The sequence below is a fragment of the Crocuta crocuta genome, unplaced genomic scaffold, assembly GCF_008692635.1.
Source record: "Crocuta crocuta isolate KB4526 unplaced genomic scaffold, BGI_CrCroc_1.0 scaffold156, whole genome shotgun sequence".
Lineage (NCBI taxonomy): Eukaryota > Metazoa > Chordata > Mammalia > Carnivora > Hyaenidae > Crocuta > Crocuta crocuta.
The window spans coordinates 2,686,268-2,697,829 of NW_027531308.1; positions in this window are offsets into that span (position 1 = coordinate 2,686,268).

Sequence of the window (11,562 nt, forward strand, 5' to 3'; positions counted from 1 at the left end):
ACTGGTAGGACTTCAGAGTTTGCTGAAATAAAAATGATTTTATATTTATTCATTTGGATAATAAAACATTCCAAATTTATCAAAAGAAAATTCCTGGAAACTTCCTATTTTTAAAAAAAGTATAGTTTGAAGTGAGCAACTTTGTTTTGAGATGGCCTTTGATACTGTGTTCAGTCTCTCTCCCTCTTGGTTTGAAAATCTGGCGTTTGTCATCTGTCATGATGTGTTTACGTGGAGCATAACATTTTAAAGGTATTATTTTGTCTTCTCAAAACTCCTAGAAGGTTTGTTTCTCTTTGTAAGCATAATTATACCTAGTTTCTTCAATCAGTGTCTCATATTTTAATAATATGTTGCCATTTGGGTACAGCCATAACCATAATAATGAACGTGGGGTTCAAAGATCACTAGATATATAGATGGCATGAACCATTAGTAAGAAATATTCTACACCATAGAGATCACACATTAAAAACCCCGAAATTCACTATAGAATTTGCTATTCTGACTAAGGCATCTTTCTGTGTAATTAACATAAATCTCTTTACAAAACATGCTAGTTTTAATAACAAATTGGGACATTTTACAGGAAAAATAAAGAATAGAATACAAATAAAATTATAATATGAATAATTTAGTTATCTCCTTCTCATACCTCAAAATGGCATTTGTGTAGCTATAATGGACCTAAACCGGAACTATTTCGCTTGAAAAATAGGCTTATCTCCTTTTCCTATATGCCATTGAAATTCATATCAACACCTCCACATAAAAACACATAATTAATCCTAATTGTTTCCAACACTCTGAAGAGGAGAAATGGAATCTGGGTTTCTCTCTTTTGTGTGTTAAGCCTTTCTGGCCACAAGGGNTCCTCCAACCCCCCCCCCCACCCGCCCAACCCCACCAGTGGCCTCTTGGCCTGAAGGAGTTAATGCAGTTGCAAGAGGTGAATCACAGAATTCCTTTGTGACAGAAAGATGAAACTGGGTGATTGCTCAGAGGTGTCCTCCTCTGCTATTGAATGATGATCCAGGAAGGAAAAAAAATCACTTCTCACAAGCAGGTTTTAACAAGACAAATGACGAGTATGCACTGTAAATGCACACAGGGGGTGGGCGTGAAAGGAATGTGAGGGTGTTCCTGACTGGTACGAAATTAAAATGGAAACAGAATGAACTCTTCCCTAGAGGTGATTCTTCAACTTTGTTATGACTTTTGTCCAAGATGACCTGACTCTGTATTTGCTGTCTTATGATATTTGTTTTGGGTGACACTTGGTAGCACAAGGGAAGAGCACAGTTCCCATAAAACCTCTGGCATTCCAACCTCTAGACTCCAAGTCGCACTCAGTTGGAAGAGAGCCTCACATCCTCTATGACTAACTCTGCCTTTCCCAAATAACTGTCTGAGGTATGGCTACACTCCCCCAAATGTCCCTGTTCCTGGATCTACCTCAAATATGGTCAAGTGCTTCCCTGCTTCAGAATGTTGCAATGCTATATTCTCTCCTCTTTTTCTCATTCTTCCCTCCCCACTCTACCCCCAAAGCACCTCTTCCTTCCCAGGTACACTTTGCTTCCTCAGACACTTACAAGAACTGTAATGGTGGCTACTTCCTTACCCAGGACTAGGTTCTTGCAGGAGCCATCCTTGAAGTTGCCTCCCGATCTTTGTTGTCCTCCAGGATTTCCATCTTACACCCTTCTGGCAATTACTGTTGCAACTAATACAGTCTTTAAATAGTTCTTTGCTTGCAGACCGTAGGTTAACAGTGCTGCCTCCACACGATTAGCTAGGTCATGTTCATGAGGATTGAGCTGTCGGCCTTCAAAAGGAGCCTCCCTGCAGCAAGATGTCCTCCTTGCAAATTCAACAGTATCTGCTATTGGTTCTCTTTAGCTCCCTTTGCACTCTTTCTTTTGGGTCATTAATACCTGCCAGTTCTGATTTTGTTAATTTATTAAATGTACCATGGTTGAGCACCTACTATATGCCATACACCATACTTGAGGTATAGTAGTGAACAAAAGCACAAGTATGTCTCTTTTGTATGAAGCTTGGTCTAGTAAAACAGTCAGATTTGATAAAACAATCTGAGAGAGGCCTAACATGCAACTGAGATGCACTCATAAACAGATTTAAAGGTGACATGCAAGGTGCTGTAAGAGCCTGGTCAGGGATGCCAGAGAGACAGGAGAGGTTTTCCTGAAGATGTGAAGCTTGTGCAGAGACCTAAGAGAAGATGACCAGTTAGCTAGTTTCCAGGCACAGGATACGGTATGTGCAAAGGTCCTGTTGCAGAAAGGAGCATGGTAAGTTCAAGGGGCTCAGTGAAACTGCTTTTCCTCACAGTCTCAGCCCTCCTCCTATTGCTATATCACCACTACAAAATTGAAGGGAAGTCCCTGGAGTTGTTTTGCTCCCAGTGTGCTTGCTCTTCCTTAGCTGAAACACCATCTCACCTCTAAAACCCACCTAAGAAACCAAACTGTGAAGAAGGCTCATAGGGACTGACCATCCACCTTATCTTTCATTACCATCATGTCTAATCAGACCCATGTTAATCTTAGTCCAACGCTCCCTAGTCATTTTCAGTTGATCCCATCTCTCACCCTCCTCTGACCTCCCGAAGCCTTTCCGTGGGCTCCATGGAAGGCTCAACCTTAATAAGACGGTACCACAGCAATAAAATTCCTGTATGCACAAACCCTTCACTCAATTTTCTCTTCACTTTTTTGCTCACAGTGAGGCCAGGCTATATTCTAAGTCTACATCTTTCTCTGAGGTCATCAAAACCAGGCTCTTTTTTTCTTTCCCGCCCCACATTCTAAGACCTGGGGCTGGTGTGTTTTCTCTAGTGCCTTAAAGCCCACAGCCTCTTAGAAGCACAAATCACCACCAGACTGGACCACCACTTGTACTTCATATCACTGAGCACCCATGACCTTGGCATGGCTCATTCATGGACTAAGTTGGCGTCTCTGTCTCTGTCTTCCACTGCGGTGTTACTCCTGTCATCGTTGGTCACTTCCACATGTAGATAGATAATCCATCTGACCCTGCAGACTCTCAGGTGTCTGAATTCCGCATTTCCCACAACCCTTTCCCATTCCCATAGTCATTAGAGTTGTGTTTTCAAATTGCCAGTTTAGGTTCAGTAGTGATCATAAAAAAATCAATGAATTTTTTATTTGATTTAACAAATTATAACCAGGCTTTTTTTTTTCCTTCCTTCAAGTGGGATAGAATAGATTTTAAATATCAGTTGATTACATTAAGGTAAACATTGTTTCATGAAAGTTTCCTTCAGTTACACATCACATATGTACTGGCATACAAAACTGTTTTGAAAATCATATTATTTACTGTGTCCAGTCCAAAAAGTGTAAGAAATACTGACCTGCTTTGTCTTCCCCAATGGCTACCTTACTTCCAAAACTTTGGGTTTAATTTTTTAAAATATTTATTTATTTTTGAAAAAGAGAGAGAAAGACAGAGCATGAGCAGGGGAAAGGAAGGGAGAGAGGGAGACACAGAACTGGAAGTGGGCGCCAGGCTCTGAGCTGTTAGCACAGAGCCCCACGCGAGGCTTGAACCCACGAACCCCAAGATCATGACCTGAGCTGATGTTGAACGCTTAACTGAGTCACCCAGGCGGCCTCCAAAATGCTGACTTTAAACTTCCCACTTGCTAACCACTACCTTCTACTTTCAGAGCCCACGTGTTCCAGGCTCTACTCTCTAAAAAGTTTTAACCTCATTCAGACTTCCAAATCTCTGACTCCACCACTCTCCTCTCAATTATCCCTTCCTGCTTCATATGCACAAATCTCTCCTTGTCTAGCTCAGATTCCAGGCTCTAACTTTAATCATTCCCTTACCTCCTTTTCCCCTTGCTACTCTGTTGCATTTTTTGGGGTCAAAATCCCAGAAGTTATACCAAACTCTCCAACTACTTTGTGCTACCATCTAAGCTGCTTAAGTGACTGGAGAAAACAGAACTGTGTAGATATCACATTGAATTTCTGATCACAGATTTCAAGCAGGCTTTCAATGCTCCTTAGTCCTACTACAATCTCCCTAGGAATTTAACTTCCCTATTCTCCTGGCAACTACTTGATGCTTCATCTTCTCTAAACTGATGACCTGGTTTATTTTTTTTTTTTCCAATACCAAATCTGTGAACAGTTGAGCTCATACACTGTGCCTGCCCTTAGGTCACAAGAGAATCATCCCTGCTTCTGTTTAAGGTTAAACCACTGCACTTACAGTTAGTTCTCATCCATCTTGCTAGCGCAAAGATCTGGATTCTGAAATTACTATTATGCTGTCCTATGTGTTCAGTTTAATCCTCTCATTTGGATTATATCCATTAACATAAAAATATGCTGCAGTAACCTCCATCTTAACTTTTTTTTTTTGACAGAGAGAGAGCACGTGGGAGAGGGGCACAAGGAAAGGAAGAGAGAGAAAGAGAGAGAGAGAGAGAGAGAGAGAATCTTAGGCAGGATCCATGCCCAGCACGGAACCTGACATGAGGCTTGATTATGACCTGAGCCAAAATCAAGAGTCAGACGCTTTACTGATGGAACCACCCAGGTGCCCAATAACTTCCATCTTAAAAACAATAATCTCTCAATGCTAACTTATAACTGCTCTATTTCTGTTCCCTTCTACACCAAAACTCCATGAAAGTATAGTCCATATCCATTGTCTCTTTTCCCACTTGCACTTTCACTATAGCTATTAGGTTTTTCTCTCTATCCATCCATTGAACCCAGTCTGTCTAAATTCGCAACAACTCCCCCCACCCCACTTTGCTAAATCCAGAGGTTAGTTTCCTGTCCTCATCTTATTCTGTTCAGAGCAGCATTTATACCACTGTCTAAGTCTTCATTATTTTTCCCCCACTCCCTCATTCTTTAACTTTATTCTTCCAAGATACCATGCTTTCTTGGTTTTCTTTTTATCTCTAACACATAGAAATCCACAAAGGAGATTAACTGATGTTCTTACTAAGAGTACTACAGGACTTGATCCCTCTCCTCTTCACCTCCCAAACTCTTCTCTTTATTCAGTTCTTAGATTATAATCCCCACTGATATGCTATGGCTTTCAATTTTATATCTGGAGCCCTGACTTCTCCCTTGAGTTCCAAACTCATATAATTATATACCTGCTTGATAGGGACACTTGGATGTCTATCAGACACCATAAACTTAACCTTCTCCAGCCAAAAGCAAAACTGGGTTTTCTCCCATCTCCACTAGACCTGCTTCTGCTCTATTCTTCCCTATTTTTATAGGACTACCATTCGTTTGATAGAAAAGCCAAATATCTAGGCACTGTCCTTTTTTTCCCTTTATTTGAGTATAGTTGACACACAATGTTACCTTAGTTTCAGGTGGATAAGTTAGTGATTTGACAAGTTTATACATTATGTTATGTTCATCACAGGTGTAGCTACCAACTGTCACATTACAGGTATTACAATATCAGGGACTGTATTCCTTATCCTTTTCCTTTTACCCTCTTGACTTACTCATTCCATCTGCCCACACCCCTCCCTTCTGGCAACCATCAGTTTGTTCTCTGTATTTATAAGTCTGATTCAACTTTTTGTTTGTTTATTCATTTGTGAGTTGCTTTTTTAAAAAAAAACAAAACCTTTTTAGATTCTACTTATGAGTGCAAGTATGAGTATGTGTCTTTTTCAGCCCAACTTATTTCTATTAGCATAATTCCCTCTATGTCCATCCATGTTGTCTCAAATGGCACAATGTCATCCTTTTTTATGACTATGTAATATTCTCATGAGTGTGTGTGTCTGTGTACCACATTTTTCTTATATATTCTTCTATTGATAGATACCTAGGTTGCTTCCCTGTCTTGGTTATAATAAATAATGCTGCAACAAACACAGGGGTGCATATATCTCTTTGAATTATTGTTTTCCTTTTCTTTGGACAAATACCTAAGAGAAGAATTATTGCATCTTATGGTATTTCTATTTTTAATTTTTGGAGGAACTTCCATACTGTTTTCTACCAATTTACATCCCACCAACAGTGCACAAAGGTTCCTTTTTCTCCACATCCTTGCCAACACTTTTTATCTTTTGTCATTTTGATTGGAGCCATTCTGACAGGTGTGAGGTGATATCTCATTGTGGTTTTGATTTGCATTTCCCTAATGATTAGTGAGCATCTTTTCAAGCGTCTGTTGTCTAGGTATCATCCTTAATTCCTACCTTTCTTTTTACTGACCATTAGCAAATTCTGTTAGCTCTACCTTCAGAATGTGCCAAATCATCCCCTTTTCTTTATCTCCTATCACCATCTCCTACCTCTCCAACTTTATCTCTATTTTCTTCCTCACCTACTATGCTTCTCCCCACCCTAGCTCCTTCCTGCCTCTTTCTGCACATCTTCAAAAGCTAATCCTTGGGGGAAAGACTTCCCCAACTCTCTAATCTAAAAGGGAATACCCATCATAACTATTCTCCATCTCTGTGTCCTAATTGATTTTCCTCCTAGTACTTAGTGGAATCTGAAATTATTGCATTTGCTTGCATAGTTAGTGCCTGCTTCTCCAATTAGATATAAACTCTATAAGGTCAGGGCTGTATGTTCAACTCCTTGAATGTAGTCGAATGAATGAATGGGAACTGTCAAGGTGGAAAGAGTAGTAATGGAAAAGGAATAAAGAGGTCAACATGATCAAATATGTACTTTTAAGAAAATATCACTCTGGCTGGAGAGCCAGAGTTGATACCAAGGCCAGTAGGGAAGCTGCCAGAACAGGCTGGGTGAGTGATGATGGGAGCTTGTACTAAGTCAGTGGAGGCAGAGACGGTGAAAAGAAAATGGATTCTAGAGATGCTTAGAAGATCACTTGATACCCTATCACACTTGGATATGAAAAGTGAGGGTCCAGGAAAGGGATATTTGCAGAATGTCATAAATGTTTTGTGCTTATGCGTTACTATTGACTTAGGGACATTGGGAGAGGCCAATGTTTAAGGACAAGTCATGACTTATTGCTTGGGCATGCTAACTCTGTTTTCTCTTGGCACATTTATCAGGAGTTGAGAAAATGGCAGCTGGAAATAAAATTCTGGAGCTCTGAGAAATAATTTTGACTAATGTTATAAATTTGTGAATCATTGGTATATATATAGGTGGTGATTGAGGTCACATGTATGGAAACATGGAAAATCTCCAAGTTTTTGCCTTCAGAAACTGATCGAATATTTACGATGTTTCCCATGATGGGAAAGACTGAAGGAAAAGTGAGTTGGGGAGATGTGTGGAAGTTAGGTCAGGTTAATAAACTATTATGGTGCTTTATTGTCTTTCACCACACATGGTAAGTCTGTATATTATTATTCAGTAATTCTGGTGAGTCATTCCTTAGGTCAGTGCTGGGGATTGAGGCTCTCAAATACTCTTTGCAACATCTGAGGACTAAGAATCTCCTTGGTAATGATCTCTTATGCCTCTGTAAGGTCATAGGCACATACAGTATTTATTATGTTGGGTTCTGTACTTTATTCAACCAGGTTGTCTTCTTCAGAGAGCACCACCAGTACAATTCAACAACTATTCTATCACCATTTCTCAGGGTATGAGAAAAATCATCCACTTTTTAAGTGTTAGAATTGAATGGTCACAATGGAGTTAGTTAAGATTATTTTTTGACCTGAACAACAATTAAATGATTTTGTTTCCAAGTTAGAAAAAAGAAAAGGAATCAAGAACCAAGGAATTTTCTGAATTTGAAAGCAAATCACACTAATTCTTTTAAAGAGTACTATGTAGGTTTCAAGAAACTAAAAATTAAATGTACTACTAAAATGCCATTTCCAATATTCATTTGACCATATACTTTATCACCCATGACAATACATTTTTGGGAATTAAAGAAGGAGTGATTAATTATTACAGGTAAACACCAGGATTGCCCAGGCATATTGGGACCTGTGGTCACTCATTTTATACAGTCTGATTATCTTTTTATTTTTTTGATGTTTATTTATTTTTGAGAGAGAGATAGGGCATAAGTGGAGGAGGGGCAAAGAGAGAGAGAGAGACAGACAGACAGACAGAATTGGAGGCAGGCTCCAGGCTCCGAGCTGTCAGCACAGAGCCCGATGTGGGGCTCAAACTCATGAACCGTGACATTATGACTTGAGCCGAAGTCAGACCCTTCACTGACTGAGCCACCCAGGCACTCCTCTACAGCCTGATATCTTAAGAATGAAAATCCAGACCAGTACCTTGTCCCATTTAGCTAAATCAGGTGATAAAATATGAAGCATAAAATGAGAGTCAGGAATTCTACATCTATTTAGTGTTCTTGTTCTTCTTTGTGTTTCATTGGTTGATTTAAACACATAATAACTGGTTAAGTGTTGAGAATTCAATTTGTTTACATACATGTGAATTAAATTTGTGGTACAAATCCAGATAAGATTCTCATTTCATTACATCAACCGGATCATATATTAGTACTTTAAAAACTTAAAGGGGATGCTAGAGACCTATAATTTACACATTAAGAGAAAAATGAAAGTGATTTCAAAAACCAAAATTATAAAATAATAAAGATTAAAAACAGAAGTTCCAACACTCATTGTAATTAATACATAAAATACATCTATTAATAGGTTTGTTAAATATGTGCATACAAAGGAAACAGCAAAGGAAACGCTGTTTACATATAGAATAAAACTCTCATGTCTAAGCTCAACCACGTTGAATACCACCTCTTTAGTAACCAAAGGGAAAAGGTTCCCCGTAATGTAAATATATACTTGGGGATGTTTATTTTCTCATTTCACTTTCATTTTCAAAATATGCTGTATTTTCCGTGTAACCCATTTTTCATCTGCCCAATTACTAGCAATCTTTTTTCTACTATCAAAAATGATCATTTGTTTCTTTATTGTCGTAGATAAAACATCCTTTCATTGTTTCAGCTCACAAGCTGCGCAGATCCTACCCACTGTTCTTGCCTCCAGCACTTCACATTATTGGTGCATTATTTCATGCATGCCCTACTCTTTTATCAATTGCTTTTGAAGTAATGTTAATAGACTAGAAAATTGAGACATTTATGAAGTATAGGCAGTGTTTATGAAAAAATCCATAAAATATGACACAGGCAAGACAAGATAAAAGCAGCATTTTAATAGATTATGGCAAAGAGATCCTGTCAGAGTTGACAACTGACTCCTTCGAGATCACTAATTTTTATGGGATTAATTCTGTGGTATAAAAAATGAAGTTAAATGTCCTAATTAATCTGTAAATAGCACACCCACAATTAAACCTTGTGGCCCCTTCTTGGATTGGGGCTGCAATGATTTTTGAAAAGTAATTATCTCATATTCATAATGAAGAAGGTTTTTCTTTTTTCATTTTTTTTTCCCTCATGGCATTTCAACTAAAAATCCACCTGGATTCAAACTGGAAGAGCAGCCTTCTGAAACAAAACTCAGTTCACAGCTTGGTGTGGAGTCACAGCCATTAGACTTGTGAGCCAAATATTTATGAGTGGTTTATATATTAAGAAAATAAAGTTTGGAGAAATGGTGTGGGAGTGAGGTGGTAAAGGAAAATCTAGAGTTTCTCCATATGTGAGTAACTCTTCCTTGTTTCACAATTTATAGCACCCAGAAAGGTATAGAGTTCGCTTCTCTTATCAAGGGGGTAACGTGGCGAAGCCCAGTCTCTTCCAGGAGTTAGAAAGTACATTACGTAGAAGGTAGAAAATAAAGCTATTGTCTGGCTTTTCCTGATGTTGAGGCAGGTTACTTAAGAAATGTTGGTTTCACTCCCCTTTTTGCCTTCCACATTTCATATTTGAGTCTTATAATACTTTCTGTAAATGTATGATGCTAACTATATGTAGTCAGATGGAAATAATATAATTTATTAAATATAAAATATTTTAGAATATTTTTATAAGACTTAATGTTAATAATACAGACTGGCCTTCATGATTCACATGTCCAGACAACAGTCATCCAAGATAAGGATTATTGCTACCATCTTGTTGAAAACAAGGAAACTGAGGCTCAGAGATGCTTAAGGAATTGTCCTAATCATATGCATATGACAGGTGACAGATTCTTGAACCTAGATCTCCTGAGTTAAAGTCCTATGTTTTTTTTTCCATTATAAGTAAACTGTGAGTTTATATCTTTACAATTAGAAATACTCTGTTGATACAGTAAAATATTCTGTTTTGGTAAAGAAAAACATTTTTTCAAATTAGTGAGTTCTCAAAAACATTTCAATAACTACTTAGTTTTCATTTGGATATTCTGCGTTTTGGAGGAATAAGTATATTGTTGTCTTATTTTTTAAGGAGGACAGTTGTGTTCTTCCTTGAGTCCCATGAGAAAGTATGTTTCTGAAACTTAATCTTTTTTTTAATTTCATTTATTGCCTATGACCCTAGCAATAGGTAAACTGCGGTTAGAACCTGGAAGACAATATTGTAGCAAAACCTACACTACTACCATATTTGAGAGAAAGATCTTTTAAATTGTCATTGCTTGGCTAAGTAGTACCAATTTTAAGAAAACAAGATACTGATGTTCTCAATATATGACAATATGGTTTTCTGACTGTTCATAGCCTTACTATAAATGGTTTAAATATTTTGGCTGATCAGTTGCTTGGTTAACATGGTTAAATGACTTATTTATTTGATGCTTAACTGATGGAATGTATTTTGCACAGGAGGAGTCTTACAGGCTGGCCAAAACTTCTCACGTTTCACATGAGGAAATAGAGATTCAGGAGACATTAAGTGATTTGCTCAAGATCATATACAAATTAACTTGAAGATTCCTGACTAGAACTCATTACTTCTGTTTCCAAGTCCAAGGTCCTCTTCCAATAAATTAATTTATCTGATTATATCAGACTATTATTCAGTCAAAACCTTGGGTACACACAATCCAAGATTTTAGCACATCCTCTGATGGAACATTCTTCAACAGGCAAAACATTTAAGAATAGATAGGCCCAGTATTATAAACATGTTCACAAAGAGAAGTCCTAAGTTGACAGAAAGAGAAAATAATAAATGGCACCTTTTTCATCTCTAAACTCTCTAATACCAAGAAAACACCTTAAAGCCCTTGCCTTGGGTAAAAAATATTTGAAATGCCAAATCCAGTTATCAATTCATCTCTATGTGTGTCGGGAAGGATTACTACAGTTAAGTATATTCTAAGCCTGTTTATACCTAGCATTACTCCTAAAGTTCCAATAAGAGTGCCTATTTTTATTTTTATTTTTGAAGTGACACTAACGTGAGGAGAAAGAAAAAAACAAGTAAGTTTACACCATTCTTCAAAGTTCATTGCCATGAAGCTATTTTGATGGTTAAAAAAAAAAAAAAGGAAGCAGTCTGCAGCTCAATTAGATGGCCTCACTCTCACATTCTCTGCGTACAAGTAGCAAAAGAACGTGATGTACTTACAGAGTTTGATAATCAAATCTCAAATTCTGTTTATTTATACAGTTATGACTTCCTAGAGTT